Source organism: Parasteatoda tepidariorum, chromosome 6 (genome assembly GCF_982258835.1).
Source record: "Parasteatoda tepidariorum strain Cologne lab strain chromosome 6, Ptep-v5.0, whole genome shotgun sequence".
In the NCBI taxonomy this organism is placed as follows: domain Eukaryota; kingdom Metazoa; phylum Arthropoda; class Arachnida; order Araneae; family Theridiidae; genus Parasteatoda; species Parasteatoda tepidariorum.
Window position 1 is genome coordinate 5,286,683 of NC_141760.1, and position 21,096 is coordinate 5,307,778.

At 30.1% G+C, this 21,096-nt stretch overlaps 1 long non-coding RNA gene across 1 annotated transcript in view; it reads right to left on the bottom strand.

Annotated features, from left to right (window-relative positions):
- LOC139425187 (uncharacterized) overlaps positions 1–20,807 on the bottom strand; it is an 88,536-nt gene extending 67,729 nt beyond the window's left edge. Inside the window, exon 1 of the long non-coding RNA XR_011636475.2 lies at positions 20,542–20,807. This is a non-coding gene — a long non-coding RNA (uncharacterized LOC139425187). The remainder of the gene's footprint in view (positions 1–20,541) is intronic.
- Positions 20,808–21,096: the final 289 nt, after the last annotated feature.

The window sequence follows — 21,096 nt, forward strand, 5'->3', positions numbered from 1 at the left end:
AATAAAGATTTCTTAACTTATTTTTTATGGATATAATATGGCAAGTCTCAGAATAAAACAGGTCAAGCGCAAATCGCTGATTATGTATGAAATAAATAATATAAAGTATGAATAATATAATATATATAATAATTATTTAAAGTTTAAATATATATACCTTCGAGTTTAAGTATTTATATCTTCTTATGTTTATGTTAAAAAGAATTGTAAGCAAAATTGAAGAAAAGTACACTAAATTTTTGTTCCTTTATCAAATGTTCTTTTAAGTGATTCCTTTTTTTTACTTTCACTTTACTGATTTTACCATAGAGGGCTCATAAACTGTGTCTTTTATATTACCCTAAAGCAGAAATTATAGGGTGTAAGATCTGGGGTACTTGGTGGCTATGTAATTAGAGGAACTATCATTTTTACAAAGTTACTGTGTTAAAAGAAAATTTAGTTTTAAGGAAACTGACATAGAGGTCAATCATCAGATAAATAATCATTTCTCGAAACTGAATTTGTCTATAATAATAATAATAATTTTAAGGAAATCATTAGAAAGTTTTCCTCTGATGAATTTTGTTTCAAGAAGTTTAGTTTGTTACAATACCCGCATTTACGGAAAGCACCAGATACATTCTTATTTCTAGAAATTTATTTTCTTAAAGTACTTCGTTTTTTGAAAATCAGATGACTCTGTTAGCAAACGATGTTTCGTCATATTTCCAAAAAATGTTCTTCAATATTTCCTTTTTTTCCCGTACATAATTTGACTTTGTAAATGAAGGAAATTTCAATAATAAGTAACATTTTTTTTTTCAAATTTAAGGAACTGCAAATAAGTGCAAATTTGAAAACATTTTGTTTGGAACTGAGCCGTGTTTGGAAGATTTTACCTTTAAAACAGAAAAAGACACCTGTGGTTCATGGTGCATTTCAAACCATAAATTGGGTACTTGCCCTTCAAGAGGAAGAGCATTACAGATGCTCACACAACTGATCTATGAGGTTCGCGTAAAGTTGATCTTTTATAATCAAAGTTACAGTTTCTCTTCATAATGTTAATTAACGTGATATTAATTAATTACAGCGCCGTATCGCACATTGAATTTGTTGAAACATAATTCTTTCTCGTCTACTTTTATTTATCTTAGATTTATTATTTGATAATATCTTTTATTGTGTGTAACTTTGATATAATATTATTTCGTGCATCTGGCAACTTCGATGCGTGACAAGTTTGTCTATATTCTACATGGCTTCGTGTCTGTCTTTGTGTTAAGTAAGAAATATATAGTGAAAGAATTGAAATCTTCGTGAAAGAATATGGAATGCACTTATTATTTTTTCTTAAGAGACTTGAATCTTGACGGACTTAGCATACTCAAAATAGAATGGAAAGATCAATTGCTAACGAAAACTAATGCCACGTTTTAACAAACCATCAGGATAGAGATGCCCTCACTGCGTCACTTGCAGTCATACCAATATCAAAATGCTAAATATAATATTTTTCACTTATTTTGACCCAAACTAGTACAAAATGATGAAAATAAGTATGGAAAATATGTTTAATAAAAATTCTGCTTCAAATGGTTAATAGTAGCCAGTTTAATGTAGATTATTTTGATAACAGCGCTAAAAATAAATTCTTAGTAAAATTATAATGTCATTTCTGCAGGAAGTTCGTAAAATCGCAAGAAGCTGTAAGATCAGGATCAGAAATAGGATCCGTGCTCTGAAATATTTCGTTTACCACTACTTGATAAGATAAGAAACAAGTAAGAGAAAGTTATAAAAATGTAATGCACAGGGAGAAAAGAAAAAGAAAAGAAAAAAAAAACGACCATCCTGAATAATTTTTTATCTAATGTCTAGTACTCAATCTTAATGGTTGAAGGGGGTGATTTCAAACATGCTGAATAATGAGTACATATGATATTTTAAGTTACGAAATCAGAAGCAAAAACGCACTTTCTCGGAATAAATATACATTTTTTTCTCCCCAATAAATAGGGAGGGGGGCTGCAATCTATAAATTATGGTCTCAATAGTTTGGTCAGGAGAGGGATTCAAAGTTTGGACCAGTTAATACTTATTTTATTTTTTTGAGTATATCTCGAAAACTTTTGAATTGAAAAATTTTTGCACACACAAATGAAAACATAAAAATTTGTTCAAAGATAATTCCATGCAAAACAAATTTTTTTTAAAATATTTATTATTTAATTTACTAATAATCGAAAAAAAATTGAGTGGTAAGGAATAGCATTTTTTTTTCCTCATCTTATTAAGGTTTGTATTTTTACATGAAAAATCAGAAAATGTGAGCGAAATCGATCAATTAGTTGCAGAGAAATCAAATTTTAAAAAAGTCGTATCTTTAAAAATCTTATTTCTCAGGAACTATTACGTACTTTAAAATGAGGCAAAAAATTTTATACTTTACAATTTTTCTGATTATTGCTAAATAAAATAATTAATATTTACTAAAATCCATTTTTGCATGGAATGGACAAACGAATTTTATAAATGATTGCAAAAATTTTTCAATTCGCTTAAGAAATTAAATTGACATTAGGGAATCCAAACTTTGGAACCCTCTCCTTACCAAACTATTGGAACCCAGACTGCGGCTACCCCTTATATTTTGTGGGTCGAAAATTCGAATTCGGCGAAAAAAAGGTTTATTTATTCAGAGAAAGTACGTTTCTGTGTCTGATTTCATTTTCATTATTGTCACTGCTGATTAATTAGCCTATTGGATAGAAGTCACTCCCTCAAACTATTAAGATTGAGTTTAGAATGTGAAGATTCGATCACTAGATCAAAAGTTATTCAGCGTTATCTGTTTATTTTCTTGCGCACTGAAATATTTTTAACCCAATTTTATGTTAAAGTATGGTGAATTTTTTTGCATTGGGTTGAAATTTTTTTTAAATAAAAGATTAAATACTTAAGAAGAAACTTTAATGAAATTTTTTTTAAAAACTGAGATTTGTTTAATGTAAACATTTAATAACTCAATTATGAAGAGAATAGAATTTTAAAGGATAAATATTTATTTTCACTCATTCTAAAAGTTAATGTTACGGCATAATTATTCCATTTTGTTTTTTCGGTAAAATATAAACAATAAAGAAAGGATTATTACAAGACTAGAAAAAAAATAACATTCCTCTATTCTTTCCGTTAAAAGAACGGGAAAAATGTTTTTTTTTTTTTTTTTTTTTTTTTTTTTTTTTTTTTTTTTGAAGTTCCATTTTGCCCTTATGTTTTATGAATGATTTTAAAGCTTTTGAGACAACAGAACAAAAGATTGTTTCTCTAGAGTTTTTGAATGGATATTGACTTTTATGACTCGGTAACAGATTTAATTTTTTTTTTAAATACTTACGATTTTTTTTAATATTATTTCTTACTAAAGAGCTTAGATGTTTCTTAAAATAAAGATGAATGTTTTTTCCCAACTTTTATTAGGGTTGCACAATTGGAAACGAAAAATTTTAAGCATTTATTTTATTTAAATATTAGCTCATTTAATCGGAATCTTTTTTATAACCAATTTTTAAAGTCAAGTTCGATTTTTTTAAAATAAATCTTTATTTTTAAAATAAAATTCCAAAGGAAATGTATTAAATAAAGAAGTAAACAAGCTAAATAAACAAGCTAAATAAACATTTTTTTGACCTTTTGTTGTTGATGTGCACCACCTTAAATTCTTTATTTAAAACTTGAACAAAAAAAATTCTTAATGAAAGTGTTTTCAAATTATTCAGATTTTATTTAATAGAAGAAAAAAGAAATTAAAATAAAATAGATGAAAACGTATTTATTTATTTTTTCGAATATTAAATGAATTTTCATTTCAAACTATGCTTGAGGCATACATTTCCAAGATGATGCATGTTATCGTTAGAGCGTAGAAATCAATTATTCTTTAGATTAATTAATGAGCAGATTAACTAGGGCGATTCGTTAAAGCGCTGAATATACTTTAATTTTACAAATTACCTACGAAATCTGAAAACTACATAAGATGATCTGCATCTTACTTGTGAAGGTGCAAATAATATCGTTGGTGGAACAACACTATCGTTTCGGTGCCGTTGAATTAACATAGTGTTTTACTTATTTATTTTTTGCTATATAAATTTTGAACATAGTTTAACTTATGTTAACGGCAGCATTAACCTCATCTTCTTCCCCTGAGCTATTCTGTGGATTGTAGACGGTTAGATATACTCATATGGATATACTAAGATATTTCTTTGATCCAAAGATATTTATATTTTTAAAGGATTTTTACTCTTCAGTACAAAGTTTAATTTTAAAAGAGAGATTTTGCATAGAGTTTATCTTACGATAACGGTAGCACTAACCTTATCTTTTTCCCCTGAACGATTCTGTGAATTGTAGAGATATTTTCGAGCATGCGCTTTAAATATTTTACAACGAAGTCAAAAGAAACTGTAGTACCAGGCAAAACCTCTCTATTATTATCACACAAGAGTTGAAACTTGCTGAATTTGAGTAATAAACTATCAAAACAATTAATTCAAGGATGAACCATAATAGTGGCGCCTTGAATTATAAACTAATAAAAAATAAATGTTTATTATTTATAATATTTTATTTAGTAATTGTCGAAGCATTTTAGACTGACTGAGACACTTGTTAATAACTTTATCACCATTTTAACTCAGATAATTATGAATGACAAAATACAAAATTTGGGCAAAAGTTCATGAGAAATGAAAGTTTAACAATAAGTCTTCTTTCAAAAATTTTTTCCTCAGAAACTATTCTACCGTAGATTCAATTCAAATATTGTATTTTGTCATTTGAAATGAAATAGTTTAAAATGTAATAAGAGTGTGTACTTGATTCGAAACTTTTTCTCCCATTGTTAAATATGTTGTAAAAAAAGCAAATAACGAATCTACTTCTGATTAAAAAAAGCGTTATGATCTTTTTCAAATGATTGTGACCAAAAAATACTCATCTCTAAATAAAAGAAGAAAGCTCTAGAGCTTCAAATTTTGCTTTCAATCAATTTTACAAAAAGTGTTCATTTCTACCCATAGTTTCACGAAAAAAAAAGTTGTAATGCCGTTTTTCCACATTTTGTCTGAGGAACCAAATTTCTAAAAACGTCATTTAATTGCTGCATCTTTTAATTGTTTAATTTGGTTCTCCACGTTTTATTAAGAAGAGCTGAGGTGATAGAAAAGTTTAAAATCTAAATGTTTAAATCGTGAATAGTTGCTCTCCACAAATACTATAAAACAGTGTTAGTATAATTAATAAGTACAGCTATTATTATTATTATTATTATTTTTATTTCGCATAATACGTATTAAAAATAATATTCAGCCTGAGGAAAAAATGTTTTAAATGGGATCAAAAGTTGAAAGTAAAAACTATTTTATTGTAAGCAATAACCATCAATCTACCATTAGCATCCATGATCAAAGTCTCGTTTCAGTTTTTTCGCCAATGTCATCTATACTCAGTTGCAAGTTATGAAAAAACCATTATGCCTATGGAAAGCCTGTTTGTGTCGAAGTGCAAGCCAAATGGATGCCAAGCTCATAGCGTGAACGTATATCAATATCGCAAACTCTTGAAACGACACTGCACGACCTCCTTTTTGTTTGCTTTCTTATTAATAATAATTACAGTTATTAACAACAATAATCAATGAACAAGTAATAAGAATTAATAAAAATATCGAATCAAAATATAATATCGAATAATAAAAATATCGAAAGTTCAAATTTAAAGAAATTGATGAAAGAAACTGTTGATATTTGTATGATTTGATAACGAAATTTGATATCGCCAATGTCATCTATACTCAGTTGCAAGTTATGAAAAAACCATTATGCCTATGGAAAGCCTGTTTGTGTCGAAGTGCAAGCCAAATGGATGCCAAGCTCATAGCGTGAACGTATATCAATATCGCAAACTCTTGAAACGACACTGCACGACCTCCTTTTTGTTTGCTTTCTTATTAATAATAATTACAGTTATTAACAACAATAATCAATGAACAAGTAATAAGAATTAATAAAAATATCGAATCAAAATATAATATCGAATAATAAAAATATCGAAAGTTCAAATTTAAAGAAATTGATGAAAGAAACTGTTGATATTTGTATGATTTGATAACGAAATAAAACGGAACTATATTTAGTCGCAGATGATTGCTTAAATCCTATACACCGTAATGGTCTTTTCTTAACTTGCAACGGAGTATAATATTTTTAAGGTAGCTGTTTCTCACATCTGAATAAATTAAGTAAAATTTGACTTCGTCTCTTTTTTTTGTATACTATTTACTTCTCGTTATTTTTGCATACTAAAAGCCAAAATTAACATAAAACCCGCTGTTTTTTTTTAAAAAAAAGAAGGAAGAAAAAAAGTTAAAAACATGATTTACTGTTATGACATGCACATATACAAACAACAGAGCTTAACTATCTTATTTATTTCATACGTTATTACGCGTCAATATTTGAAAGATAATTTCGAGTCACTCTGTTAATTACTTAACATGAAACGTGCAGATGACTTCCTATTTCCTTCTAATACATTTACTCTTTCTTTCTTTTTATTCTCCTTTATTTTTTTTACTTATCTATTTATTTATTTTTGTGCAGCCTATAGCACCGTTTAGCATCGTTATTTTGACTACGTGCCTAACTTTCGTTCGTTTCTTACTTCGGATTCGGTGCAATTAGACGATTGCAAATTTCCTTTTACAATAAATTTTTTAAATTAAAAAATAAATTTTAAATGAAGTAGAAGCAAATCGGAAGAAAATATGAATTAAATAAAAAGACGCTCGTAATCACTTCCTTCTCTCTATATATATTTATTACTGTTTCAAAGTAAATAAATTTAGGTGGATATAATTAAACTTTCAGAAGTGACAATAGTTATAGTAGGTTATATAATTCTCCTTATTCTCATTCAGCTTTGTACTTCTTATAGCCGATAGGCTATCTCTTGAAGGACGGAGCGGGGGTTCGAGCCCCAGCCTTGACACCACAATATTTCCTCCATTCCTTTTAATACATGTGGAGTTACTAGCGTCCTGTGCTCTGAACTCCAATGCCCATTACCCAACGAAAAGCCTAGCTCCAATGTCCTGGTAAATTTCCTTTTGAATGGTTTTTTGAAAAATGCTGGCCGTAAATGGTTAAAAAACCATATAGTTCAGTAGTCATGATTTTTTAACCAGACTAGTTGTGAATGATTTGCAATCCGTAAAGTTAAGTTTTTTTTTACCATAAACTTTAATTTTAACATCTAAACATTTTAATTTTTGAATGAAAATATTAACAGTGCATTATAAACAAAATATCTGCAATGAAAATTATACTCAAATATTAAAAAAAAAAAAACAAGCAGTAGGCACTTGTGTTAAAATGAAAGCCTCCCTTTGACCGCAATGGATGAATGAATGCATACCAAGTTCCATGAAGACCCAAATTTCTCCTCTAGAGGTATGTGAAAAATTACTACATGATTTCCAAGAAGATGAGCCAATTATCCGTAACAAGAACATAACAAAACCACTCAAATTTATAGATGTCAGGCACCAACTAGATACCAATGATTTGGGTAAGAAAAACATACCTCACACAGTACGAAAAATAAATGCATTATGCATGCTGCAAGAACAATACCCTGAACCCAGAATGGACGAGAGTGTACACTGACGGCTCAAAAATACAAGACAGCACCGGAGCAGGAGTAAGCTTTTTTCTCACAGTGCACCTGTGGGATACTATATGTCAAATTTTGATCTTCGCTATATCTCTTAAGAATAAGATCAATTACTTCACTAAGGCAGTAATCCTTGTCGACTCTAAGGCAGCTATCCAGGCAGTAGCCATAAGCCATGATTCAGATACTCAGACTCTTTCAGAAATTAGAGATAATTTTATTTTTCTCGAGAATGCCAACAAAATTATTATGCTCCAGTGGATCCCTTCGCATGTGGGAATCAATGGCAATGAAAAGGCAGATCAACTAGCCAAGAAAGGGACACTCGAACCACTATGTAATAAACCCATTCCACCAGAATCCCTTAAAAAACAATTTTCCGAGAAACTTATGACAGACCTAAAGTGCAGCCAAGCAGTGAAATCCACCTGAAAACCCTGGGCTAACATCCAAAACAGTTGGAAGAAATTTTGTCACAGTCCTCGTAAGAAGGCTGTGGCAAACTATAGACTCTCAACAGGCCATGACTGCTTGGCAGAGCACCTCAACAGAAGGTATCCTTCCATCTAGCGAGTGCCAAATCTGCAATTCGGGAACCATGAACTCAGACCACTTGCTTGTATGCCCTTTACTGGACAAACAATTTCAAGAGCGGGGTGATCTCTGTAAACTTTACTGGGATGCAAAAGATCACATGAACTCTCTGTAAAGACTACTCATCATTCTTATATATATATATATATATATATATATATATATATATATATATATATATATATATATATATTATATATATATATATATATATATATATATATAAAACTTTAATTTTATCTTTGTGGTTTTTTGTGTTTATATGCGTTTGTTAGTGTAATTTTGTTCCTTTTCACTCCTTGTTTACGTCCACTAAACGCTGAACATTGTACATGGATTAATATTTCCAATAAAGCCATGTGTAATCATATTCAAATATAAATTTCAAACGATGTCTCGTTTTAGTTCAAATTTAGATATTAAAATCATCATTTCTTTTCATATTTAGTGGCACACATAAGGCCCTCAGTCTTGTTCTCCACTATCCTCTGTTAGCCACAGCCTTTCCTTCTATCATCGTTCACCATGTTAGTTTAGGGAGTTCCTCTCCGTCTTTTTCCCTCTGGTTCCCATAGGAGAGCGTGCACAATGAATTCTATCTCTATCCAAAATTAATTTATGACCAATAAAGCAAAATTTTCGCGTTTCAATTACTTTATCAATGGGTTTTATTTTTGTTTTTTATAATAGCATTTCATTGGTGATGAGTGAAAAAATTCATTATAATTCTCAAAGATTTATTTTGAAAAATACTTAATTTCAGCAAATAAAATGTAATAAAATCTTAAATATGCTTAAAAATTGCGAAATTATGCAAAAGACTTTAGATTTTACTCCTCAAAAGGCAGAATATTTATTCACGCTATTAAATTTTATCTTTAATTACCAATTTTTAAAATACATATTAAAAAGAACAAAATACATTGAAGAATCCTTAGAAAAAAGAATCTTTAAATAAATCAATCCTGTCCAATCGATATAGCACTTGACTTACGGAACGAAAAGAACTTGAAGACTTAATGAAGAAAAATATTGAAAATTTTAACTATTTATAATTCTATACTTACTTTTCAATAGACGGAATAAATTTTTTACATATTAATTTCAAACCTAAAAATCTATCTTTAAAAACAACATTTTACCTCCTTAGCAAGTTACAGCGGACACCTGCCTTATACGACACATTAATCATATAATATTCAGTTATATAAATTATAATATCAAGCATTAATTTCTATGAATGTATGCTCGTTTTCTTTCACTTAAATAACACCTTTTCTATTGTTTAATATGGGGAGAAAACGGTTTGCTCTATGGAAAAATGGTTAATCAGAAAGAAAAATCTGGATCAAAAGCTTTTAAGCATTAATTTCTAAGAATTTATAATCTTTTTTCACTTAAATAACAACTTTTCTATTGCTTAACATGGAGTGAAAATGGTTTGCTCAATGGAGAAACGGTTAATCAGGGAGAAAAATCTGAATCGAGCACTTTTAAGCAGAGATTCCTACGAATGTCTGCTCATTTTTTCATTTAAATAAAACATTTTCTATTGTTTAACATGAGGTGAAAACGATTTGTTTAATGGAGAAAGGTTAAACGAAGAGAAAAATCTGAAAAAACGCTTGAATGGTTAAAAATAGTAAAATTAAAAATGCTTAATGACCTTTCTAATCATTTTCCTTTCAATCTATAAATTTTTCTCTTAAACAACTTTTAAATTCACCGAAAAATCTATTTTACGCCATGGAGCTCTGACTATCATTTACACATTTACTGAAAAAGTACATTTTAAACAAAATTACTACGACTTAATTTCAATAAATTGCGAAACTTTCTTCGACCTAACAAGTATTTTCACAATAAAAATATTTACCAATTTTCTTTTTATAAGTTTTTCCCTCTTGGATATTGGAATTTTTCAGAATTTGCAGGTCACCTTCGCAAAGGAATAAAAGTTGGGATGAAAACTTTTCATCCACTTGTTTACATTTTTGAAATATCGAAAACACTTGAAACTCGGGAAGTGCAAGTAGACCAACGCTCGATGCAAATTTTAAAATTCAGTTCGGAATTTAATATCGGATATTTGTTACTGTACATCAAAGTGATTCAACCAAAAGATCGAAAATCCATGTTTGTTAAAGCTCGTATAATTTGAGCGAAAAATATAAACCGTATTGAGTTTTATTATAATTTTTTTCCAATACTTATTGAAAATGTTTAATGATTTATTTATGCTTTCAATAAAGATCTACGTAGCTGAATTTACGAAATAAATGTGAGACATTATATTTATACATCAAAATAAGTCTGCAAAAATTTGTCTAAGTTGATTTGTCTAGTTGTGCCCGTAATCGAAAGAAAAAGTTCTCTTCTTTTTCGCAATTCAAATTTTCAATTTTTATTATAATAAAGTTTTAAAAATTTTTTAAAAAAAGTAAATGATTAAATAAAAGTTTAAAAAAATAAATGTACGATTAAAGTAAAAGTAAAAATTTAAAAATGTTTTAAAAACGAGCCTCAGCAATTTCTCCCATTTGATTGCTTACTTTTTAAAATTAAAAATGATACTTAAATGAAAAATAAACTGCAGATTCTCTCTATAATCTGCAACATCCGCTACCACGCTGAAGGATATCTGTTACGAGATAAATATTATATTGGAACTATAAATTGATTGATCCTTTGTTGACAATATATACTGCGATTTAATATTAAAAAAATGTGGAAAAACGAATATCTTTAATAACTTTTGCTCTAATGATCGCATTTTCGCATTCCTACGAATTAAATGTCTATCTTGATCAAGAGATGACATAAAATATGCTAATTAATTAGTGCAGACGAAATTTTCAGTTTCGAAATCAGACGCAAGAATTTAATTTATCTTAATAAACATACCTTTTTTCGATAAATTTAAATTCTTAATATCGAAAATGTTTGAGGGGGAAGAATCAATCTAGAAAAAGTCCGATATTTTAGGCTGGGGAGCGGTCGAAAGCTTAGGCCTCTTAATATTAATTTCAATTTTTGCATATTTCGATCTATTTTAGAATGTTTTGAAGCGAATCGCACGTAAATATAAAATCGTTTATCGGCACAATAGCTGAGTAAAAAAAGTATTTTTAAATGATATTTAATTGGATTTGTTTAAATTTCGTATAATTTCATTTGAAAGCACATAGTTCAATATCGTATTAAAATTGCCTACCCTACGATTTACGAATTTTTCAATTAATATGAAATTAAGTATCTAATAAAAAATTATTATTTTAATGTTATTTTCAACATAGAATTTTCTTCGGATTAGCGAATTGTGCGCAAACTTTCGATTCGCTTGAAACCATGAAAACCTATTTTCGCAGAGGTATCTTTTAATTCCAATATTAGTTTTTTTTGTACTTATGAAAAAACACTCATTAACATAAAAGCAGTAGTAACAATTGCTAAAATGAGATAAGAATCATTGGCGCTAATATAATAAGGAGATTTTTTAAGATTTTTCTAGGTGAACAAAAAACTTTTATCCATTAATTCAGCTTTTTAGCATGAAACTTATTTTTTCATTTCAATTTGAACCGATTACCAAAATTAATTATGCACCATTGGCGTCGATAACAATATGTAAATATTTTATGGTTTATGTACTCGAATAAGTATCTTTTATTCATTAATTTAACGATTATTTTTTATTTCAATTTGTGCCTATTACAATAATTAGTTAATTGTAATTATCGGAAATAAATAGTTTTTATTAATTTTATAATCGTTATTGGTGATCGGACTTACATCAGTACTCATTTCGAAAGTCGTGAGAATTCGAAAAACTATTATTGACGCCAGTAATGCCTTATTAAATGCGGTATAAAATACTTCCGGAATTGCCGTTATAAGTAATGTGGTGATAAGAACCTATTTTACGAAGTGGCATAATATTGGTACTGTGGCAATATATTTTTGACATTCCTCTAATACGCATAATGTGGCGTAAATATCACTACGATTATTAAATATCAATTTACTAATATATAAGACATGCCAAATCGACTCTATTACGAGGTACCTTTTTATTGATAAAGGTTGCCATTGTCGATAACACTATCCCCAAATTGGCGATTTATGGACGTGATATGATCTCGCCTACATCGAAAGTAAAGCTCACTTAGATGAATGGTCCACATTGAGCAGTTGACTTGCTGTGACTGCGGCATTGTCCTCCTCACGCTGCTGCGTCTCATTCTCAATCTCACAGAATGGAATCCTGCACATACTCGACTACTAAAAGCAACACAGGAGAGAACATACACTCAGCCGTGTACTTAATACAGCTATCACGACAAGCGCTCAAGAAACAAATCAGTGAATTGAATACAGCACTCACCACAAGCGCTCAAAATCCAGTGACTTTAATACAACTCTCCCGGTCTTCCGCAAAAACGGCAATTGATCTTATCCTTTCATTGAATCACATCCTAGATAAAATTCTGGTAGGGGAGTATTGTGGCGTAACTACCACTATGATTATTTAACAACAATTCACTGGTATATAAGACCTGCTAACTCGATTCTATGACGAGGCACCTTCTGATGGATGAAGGTTGGCATTGTCGATGACACTCTTTTAACAAAAATATCTCTATCCTTCTCATTCATGGCACCTAATATACAACCTTTATTTATGTTTAAATATTTGATGTGTATTACGGTGCGGCTCCATACTATGAGATTCACCACAGTTTGAGTTAGAAGTTAAACTCACTAAAAGAAAGATTAACTAGCCATATCATTTTGAATGAGATATACAGAATACAGTGACGTCAGTTCCTGCGAAATTAGTAACGTTGATTTTACTTGTGATACCCTAACATTGAAACTGAAGATGAATATTTCACTTGCGATAAAACTAATTTTTGATTGAATAGAGGGGCAAACTAGCAAATGACTCACATTATGAAATATTTTGCTTCATAACCGTCGCTGACTCAATTTTGAGTTTACAACTACCAATGTTTAACTCAGTAGCCCCGTCATTTTGAACCCAATCCGGAAGACAAGGGAACTCCTGGATCAGGTATTGGGTGAAATTCGCCTTCGTGGAGGACTTTTTGAGGGAACTAACCCGCATTAGCGTTACATGGAGAGGAAAACAAAGAAAACATCCCACGTTTTGACTGATGGCTAGGGGACTCTATTTATGATCCGTCTACCACTGAGGATATTTTACTTCAGTACTGTGGTCGGTGTGACCCGGGTGCGGTATTTGTATCGCCAGACATCGCTGGGATTCGGACCCAGGTCATCTCATTGGGAGGCAAGAGTTCTATCTTCTGAGCCACCACTGCTCATTATTGTAAAATATTTATCATTTATTCCCACGGATTTTTTTTTTGGGGGGGGGGAGGGGTGTAGTGCAAACCAGTGATCGGAGGAAGCTTCAAAGTAGACCCGCCGTATCTTTGAGTTGCACACAAATGTATGCAAAAATTTTGCTTTAACTCCTATAGATAATTCTGCTGTATATTTTTATACGCATTTTATGACTCTTTGTTTTTTTCTGTTGTTCGATTAGTTGCGAGTGGAACTGCGCTATTATAATACAATTGAAAAAGTTGTTATCAAGTTAAATTATTAAAGGTTATTATCTATGTGACAGTTTAGTATATTTCTGTAGATAAGTTTTAAAGGTTGTATTTTCACAGTAGGAAATTAAATTTTGCCATGACTTGTTTCCAGATCATACGCTTTCTATTGGCGGAATCTATACTCATTCAAGATGTTTACATCGTGTCATTACCATTCTTAGCAGATTAATTTGGAGCTGCAAAGAGATATGTTCTTAAAGTGACACGTTGAATTCTTACAGTCAAAGCGCTTGAATTATACTTGCGCTCCAAAAACACTCAGTGACTGTCACTTGGATCCTTCCTCCAGTGAAATCACCGGAAATGAAAGATCACAGCGACAATTAAAAACCAATGGACTTAGGTTATTTACGTCGCAATATAACTGCACATTGGGCTATTGGCGACTGTCTGGGAAACATCCCTGAGGATGATAAGAATACATGCCATCGTAATTTTTACCCCCTACAGTGGGGGTGGCACCCCTTCTTTGGTAGCCCGATGACCTGCATGCAAACTCGAGCACTTTACGGTAGAGCAGTTTAACGAGGACCCATACCATGCACCCTCGGTCCCTGTGCAGGCTGATCAAATGGGTCACCCACCCGCTTACTGACCACAGACAGTGATGCTTGACTTCGGTGTTTCACTGGGAACCGTGTCTCTACGACCCGTCCATTGCGGTACCCAATGGACTTAACAAAATGATTTTTTGACGCATAATTAAATGAGATTAAAATAAGAACCTTCCACGGGCTATATAAATTATAAAAATAATCTCGTATTTTTTTATCCATTCAGTTCTTTAATTGTAATGCTGCAACACTGTTATTCTGTCCAAAATAATGCAGTCTTTTTCAACAAACAGTCCAAGGATTTTAAGTAAAGAATCCCAAGAAACAAAAGCGGTAAGATATTACTTGATTAAAAAACTAAATTTACTTCAAAGATTGGATATAACAGTCGACATATTTCAAGCGCTCACAAATAAACGCTCGTTTTCAAGACTTTACAGACGTGAATGAAAATAAACAAAAGGGATTTGTAATATAGAACGTAAAGTTGCCAACGAAAAATGGAAAATAAAAGTGAGAAACAATACCAGAATATCCTCAGTTGCTGAGAGGAAATAAAAATAACGATGAAAAAACGGAACAAGAAAAACCACAGTGGCTGAGAGGGGCAAATCAGGGAGGGACAAGGGCGTAAAACTAAATAAACGCTGATTTTAATATTACAAAAAAAATGACATAAATAAAAATTTAAAAAGAATATAGGAACCAACTGATGCAAAGAAAATTATTATGCGTAAAATTTTTGAAAAAAATTTTTTATTTTTACCTAAGAAATACCGACAAAATAACTTTTACACATTATTTATTTAGTATTACTTGTAAGAGAAACTGCGTATAGAAGTATTCGTTTTATTTTCTCAGTTATTGTTTACATAAAGAAAGCAGAAAAACAAGTGAAAGTTTTCTTAGAAAGAAAATAGTTCAAAAATGGCGTTATCCATTAAAGGAAAAAAGAAACATAAATAATATTTTCAATAAAAAAACTGAGCTTTTTCTGCTAGATTTTTAGTTGCTATAGTTTTATTTCCGGGCATTTTTCATACATTCGGACAAAAAAATTTCTATATAAACTAAAAATTGGTTGAACTCAACAAAGTAAAAAAAAAAAAATGTTTTTTTTTCCCCCTCTCTCTTTCAAATCGGAGTTTCCTTTTCTGGACAGATATAATTCGGTTTCTACCTTTGTTTTTATTTCTGTATATTGCATTTTTTTCTCTTTTTACGGCTGCTAGTTGGATTCAAATTTCCGCCTAAAGTAAACTTATATGATCTAAGCAACTTTTTTTTTATCGCCCTTGGCAGAAAAAATAACGTCAAAAAGGAATAAAAAAAGTGTCAGAATTGTCTCTGGAAGCGTTTGGAATTAAAATAACAATAATAATAGTATTAAAAATTGCTAGTTGTAAAATTCGTTGCATTTTGTTTTCTTACTGTTATTATCATAAAATGTTCCAAAAATCAATCAAGAAGTAGCTGGATAGAAAACGCAGGTTAGATTATTGTTTAAAAATAGTTCTTTTTTTACATTTAAAAAGGATACATGTTATAGTGTTATGTAAGGCACAGCCAGCGGTAAAAAAAAACATTATTTTTGCAGTTTACTTCAACTGCAACTACTTTGTTACAAATGTAGTTAATTACAACTATTTTTTTCTTAAATGTAGTGACTAGAAATTACTTAGGAATTAGTATCTACTTCCTTACTATAAGGAGACGAACTTTGCTGGAGAATTTAATTTACACCTATGGTTTTAAACAAGAAATTGGCTTACAGATTAAACATAAAGGGATTAATTAAAATATATTTATTCATGCTGTTTACATGAGCCAGTTATTCTAAGACATTTTTTTCAAATTTGTTCATTTAACCTTCTACTTTTTATGCTTCTTTGCGTAATGGTTTGTTCAAATATTAGTTACTCGTGATTTTAAATTCGTAATTTCTGTTAACACTCAGTTGCAGCTACAGGGTCATTTTCATTGCATCCTTTGACGGACGAGCGTAGTACCCCTCAAATTCGAAAAAAAAAATAGTTGCTTTTGAACCATGTTTCTTTTCTAAACTAACGTTAAAAGTAGTTGTCAGAAATCCCTACTAACTACTATTTTTTTCTTTCGCACTACTCACTACAATACCAAAAAGTAGCACACAACACTACAAATTAAAAGTAGCGACTACAGTAGCTTCACTACTTGATGTGCGCTACTTCCAATCATTGGGCATAGCATATAGGATAATTGAAGTGAGAGCCTCACCGTTAGGCTAACACTCTTTCAATGAAATTTTTAATGATAATTTTACATTTATTTGGCAAACTTTCCTTCGTAAGTAGATCTATTTCATCTAACAATATATGGGAACATATTATCACCCTTTTGTAGTAAATATTAAAAAAAAAAGTCTACGAAAGTGTTAAATCGGAGAGATTTGGATCACCAGAAGGACTAGTTATACGAAGAGGAAAAACAAAACCATATTCAAAATATTGGTACACAATATTGATTAAAATTTTGATTCCGTTAGGCACTGCATTTCAAACAGTTAAGAACTTCACAGCACAAACGGTGCAAAAATCAATTTGGTGTTAATTTTGGAACAATTTTTATTGTATTGAAGGTAAATGTGACAAACAAGCTTCCGAATGAAGTTAGCAAATAATGTAGTTGATTAGGTTATCAGAGTTAGATTACCAGGTTATCAGAATTATAGATTATCTGTGTGTTCATTGTTTTGCTTCACGAAATAGTGCATCTCAAAGATTCGTTCTGTTCTATAGACGCTAAAATGTTTAATTATTCTCCGGAAAAATCTTAAAAGTAGCTCATTGGTTTGACTGAGAAAATTTTTTGTCAGCATCAGGGCTCGAAAATTATATTGTCCGGCATGGCCGGGGCATGACTAAATTCTGATCAGACATACCCTTACAACGCTAAAATTTCAACCTGAAGAATACCATAAAATACCGATGATGTGCTCCTAAAGGTTTGACATAAATGAAGATGTGTCCAATAAGGGAGAGAGATAATAATCAAAGAGGGAGAAATAGTAAAGAAATCGAAATTATTTGATAAGACCTAAATATTTTCGAATTTAATTATATAAATAAGGAATTTACTAAACATCGTTTTTACATGTCGGAAGATGTGCACTTGCCGACAGTACTTAATAATTTCAATAATATATCGTCTCTGTCAATAATACATTGCATTTATTCCATAGATGCATATTTGGGCCTAATACTTCTTTCTTACTTTTTTGCCATTAATACCCAATACTTCTGACTTGACCTCAAATGCTGTTGTAAATATAATTTCGCTAAGGTCATTTTTTCGAATGATTAATAATAGGTGAATCAATATGTTTTCATTACCTTGTAATCAAAAAACATGTTCGAATCTGTATTTTGCACACTAAGAAAAAAAGTACTATCAAAACTACCAGAATATAATAAAATTTCATATGTTTCTGCCTCTAAGGGAACATCAAGAAGCTCTATAATTTTTACCGAACAGCTATGGTCATGATTTTGATAAAATTAACAGTAGAATATGGTTTTATTATGCGTGATAAAAATTTGGTAAATGTGGTAAATTTTGGTAATTTTATCATGATACTTTAGAGCATGGTATAAATAGCATTTATTTGGTAAAATTTTCGTTTCACCTTAGCTCTACAATTTTGAAAACCAGAGTAAACCATATGAGCGGAAAAGTAACCAAATACGTGATTTAAAAAACGTATAATTTGGGTTTTATTTACAGAATTATAGTTCTTTTCTCCAATAATGTCATTACCGTACAGCACAGTAATTTCTCCTGAATTTATTTTCTTCGTGTAGGCAGACATGGAATGTAAAATTTTTAATATTTTCTGTGTGCCGCCCCACTTTAAACCAATGATTTACATTTTCTATTTTTCCAGTCCTTTTCAGACTAAGGATCCAAGTTTTGTATTATTACGTTTTATGCTCTAACAATCTCGATTTGGCATTAAATAATTAGAATAGAACTATATTCCGAATATTGTAAGAAACGTAATCAATACAAATATTCAGCGTGTCTGTTGCACTAATTATAAATCGTGTTTTAGTCATCTTTGTAAATCTAAAGTACTAAAATATATCATTTAACAAATCATTTACTATAGTTAAATATATCGTTTAACTATATTATCTGTGTTCTAACATTCTAATGTAATTCTTTATTAAATACTGCATTACATAGATATACTTCCTTCTTTGATCCTTTAATATTTTCCGATTAAAGCAAATCTTGTTCAGATTAGGGTACCAAACGATTAATTATTATGCTCCAACAACTAGCAAATGGAAAGTAAACAATGACAACAAAAGAAAAATCCGAACATTATACTAATTACGAACGCTTTAATATTTTACAAATCAATATATAAGACACGACGTACGCATTAAGTCAATGGATTTTGCAATGTGAACACGTGTATTTAATGTTAAATGCATGCCAGTTTTAATAAGTTATTCTAGGGGCTTGTTTAATTTTACAAACCCAAACAAATAATCGATGTCAGAAGAGCTGTTTGGATATGTATAACACAGGAATAAAGTCAAAGCAAAAGTTCGGGTTTGTTAACATAAAATCAGAGTTCGCAATCTCCAAAGACATGCGAAATATCCATCTCGCTAATGGATATTTCTCATCAGTATGCGCAGGCGATGCAGTATTTTCAATGAAAGAAAAAAAAGTTTTCATTCGTAATCAATAAGCCTCTCGCTACTTTTCAGTTTTATATGTGCGAAGAGTTTAAATTCATTAAAATGAAAGAGTTAGTATGAAATATTAATAAGGGAGCTCCTGTGAAACACTGTTTATTTAATCAAATATTTTAAAAACTAATTATGTATCATATGCAAGTTAATATGTGTTCATATATTATTTGATGAATTTAGTTAGAGCTACAGGTTTCTAATTTTAGTTGTATGTTGTAAAGTGTATTTTTTTTAAAAAAATTTCAAAACGATTAATTGTATAATAGTTACTTTTAGTTCTTAAGAAAAAATTGACCAGTTTCCTTAGTGTCAAGATTTTAATTCTACTGTCACTATAGTTTCAAAAGGTAAAAAACGTCGAGATAATGTTATGCTTCTTGACTCTCATTGTAAGCAACTGGGGCATCAATTGGATATCAGCTTGTCTGTAAAAGAAAGTAAAGGTGGCGTGTGCGCGATACTTACTTATCACAAATATATATATATATATATATATATATATATATATATATATATATATATATATATATATATATATATATATATATATATATATATATTTATGTGTGTGTGCACGTGAGTGTACTCACACTATAGCATTAATATATTTTGCTTTGACTATAATTATACAATATTAGAAAGCACTTAAATTTGCGGATATAATCGTGTGAGCTGATGACAAGATCATATCTTTTTGTTATTTTGTTTTAAGGTTTCGCAATTCGTTTTAAATTTTAAATAGAATTTTTTGAATGACTCTTAGTAGGTTTTCCACCTATGCGTTGATCTTATACATATAGTAAGGTATAATGATGAAGAAATTGTCATATTAGTTCTAAGTATGAAAATAATATCTATTCAATATTAATTAAAAAATGTATTGAAATACCTATTAAATTGTTGTTTTCATTAATTGTTGTTTACCTATTAAATTCTGAGCTTGATGTAAGAAATACACTTACTACTGTATTTTAAAGAAATGAATTGAATATGCTTTTGCTTTATCTTAAATATCCTCCAATGTAATTAATACGCTTGCAATTGCATCTTAAAGACTCTAAGCTTGCTTCAGTACATTAAAGATCCTCCAATGTAGATTTATCACTCTTAGAAAAATATCAAATTGGATTTTTTTCGGGTCAAATTTCGAACACCTTTACTCTCAAGGTGACAAATTTATTTATTTATATTAAAAGAAAAGCACAAATATCTGAAAAAAATGCTGCCAGTATTAAGTGTTTATGAAGAAGGACCTTGGCTATCAATAAACAAACTTACTCAAATCCACTCCTCGAAGTTGGTAATCCAAAACACAGATATCTCTTAAGTACGAGACGCACATTCCTCACAAACTGATAAAAGTTTTAAAGAAATAGCTTTTATGCTTCCCTTTGACAAATGAAGTGCCGTCTGCAAAAAAAGTGGTGACTGAATGCAAAAAAAACAGCTGATAAGAGAAAAATACGAAGTTTGACTTTTAAACTTTATAAGTAATACTAGACCATTGCTCCTGAAATGGTGGCTGATTGTTATGGCCACACCTCTTAACTGTAGTCTGAAAAATAGATATCTTTCAAGGTTTGTTGTTGTTGTTTAACACAAATGTTAAACAGAATAGAAACCTTCTGAGAAGAAAGGAAAGTAAAAAGGTCGTACTGACCTCCTCTTTAAAATATTTTTAGAATTCTTGCCAGAAAAGGTATGCAAATTAGAGGTCACAAATTAATATCTGACCGAGAAATAAATAAAAAGAAAACTGAAACACAACGGTAATCTATTAGGTAATCTAACTGGTTTTGGATTTTTTTCCACCACACTTTTCTCTCTAATAAT